This window comes from Triticum dicoccoides, chromosome 6B (assembly GCF_002162155.2).
Source record: "Triticum dicoccoides isolate Atlit2015 ecotype Zavitan chromosome 6B, WEW_v2.0, whole genome shotgun sequence".
NCBI classification, from domain to species: Eukaryota; Viridiplantae; Streptophyta; class Magnoliopsida; order Poales; family Poaceae; genus Triticum; species Triticum dicoccoides.
Window position 1 is genome coordinate 697,100,180 of NC_041391.1, and position 1,872 is coordinate 697,102,051.

At 49.9% G+C, this 1,872-nt stretch overlaps 1 pseudogene; it reads left to right on the forward strand.

Annotated features, from left to right (window-relative positions):
- Positions 1-435: 435 nt before the first annotated feature.
- Positions 436-574, forward strand: LOC119327093 (annotated as a pseudogene).
- Positions 575-1,872: the final 1,298 nt, after the last annotated feature.

Sequence of the window (1,872 nt, forward strand, 5' to 3'; positions counted from 1 at the left end):
ACCTCAGAACCCCTCAGCCGGACGAATTATGTCCTCTGGCGAGCCCAAGCACGATCCCAGATACTGGGCGCCGGCTTGTTTGGCTACATAGATCGGACTATCGAGGAGCCTCCAAAAACAATCATCAGCAAAGATAAAGATGGCAAAGATCAGGTAGTTTCCAACCCTGCTCACAACCCTTGGCTTGTTCAAGATCAGCAAATCGTAGCATATCTTCTCCGCAACCTATCCAAAGAAGTGCTTGTTCAAGTAGCCTCGCTTGAATCATCACATGCGATTTGGACCGCGCTAGCAAACATGTTTTCTGAGGTTTCTCTATCTCGTGTCAATAATATCAGATCGGCTCTCACAAATGCCCAGAAGGGGTCACAGTCGGCCTCCACCTTCTTCGGGCAGATGCGTGCCCTCTCCGACGAGCTTGCGGCGGCAGGAAAGTCGATCGGGGAGGACGAGCTCATCTCCTTCATCGTCGCCGGGCTTGATATGGAGTATCAGCCCATCATCTCTGCACTCGACGTCCGCACCGAACCCATCACCGTCGATGCTCTCTTCTCGATGGTGGCCAACTTCGATCAACGTGCTGAGATGTTCAGCAGCGCTGGTGGCTTCAAGTCATCCGCGAACGCCGCTTCCAGGGGGCGATCGAGTGGCGGCCGAGGCGGCTACCGCAACCAGAAGCAAGGTGGTCGCGGTGGCGGCTACTCTGGTGGCGGCGGCCAAAACCCTAGCAGCGGCCATCCTGGCACGGGTAGCAGCGGCTACAACCAAGGCGGCGGCGGCTACAACAACCACGGCGGCGGCGGCTACAGCAACCATGGCAACAGCGGCGGTCACCGTGGCGGCGGTGGCGGGGGCTACTACAACAACAATGGCCCTCCGCGCCACTACTACAACAACAACCAAGGGGGCCGTTTCGTCGGGTATGAGGAATATGAAAACAAATGTTAGATCTGCAAGAAAACTAACCACATTGCCAAAGAATGTAAGTGGCGCTATGCAGAGGATAACTCCAGGAAAAGGCGTGTTGCAGCTGCAGCAGATGCCTCATACGGAGTTGACTCGAATTGGTATCTTGACTCTAGTTCAAATGAGAACATCACCTCTGAACTAGAGAAGATGACCATGCACGAGAAGTATCATGGCCAAGATCAAGTTCACACCGCTGAAAACGGCCCAGGTATGATGATTAGTCATGTTGGAGAGTCTATTATTCAAACCCCACACCGTGATATTCTTGTAGATGATGTACTTCACATTCCTAATGCATCCAAAAATCTTTTGTCCGTACATCGCATTACTCTTGACAACGGTGTTTTCATCGAGTTTCATCCCTTCTTCTTTTTGATCAAGGACCAGGTCACGAGGAGGGTGCTTTATCGCGGTAGATGTGTGCAAGGTCTCTACCCACTGATTCCCAAAAATTCCAAGTCCAATAAGCAAGCCTATGGAGCCTTCAAAGTGTCTTCAGAACGATGGCATAATCGTTTAGGCCACGCATCTTTTTCAATTGTTTATCAGATTCTTAGCAAAAATAAGCTCTCTTTTGTTGATGAGCATGATCGTGAAACTATTTGTGACTCTTGCCAGAGAGCAAAGAGTCATCAGTTACCATACCCTATATCCACAAGTGTGTCCACAAAACCCTTGCAACTTGTGTTTTCCGATGTTTGGGGACCGGCTCCCTCCTCTGTTGGTCGCCATACCTATTACGTAAGCTTCATTGACGATTTCAGCAAGTATACTTGGATATATCTTCTTAAAAAATGCTCCGATGTTTTTCAAGTTTTCCTTAACTTTCAAGCATTGGTAGAGCGACAGTTTGACTGCAAAATACTTGCTATGCAGCCGGACTGGGGAGGTGAGTACGAGAAA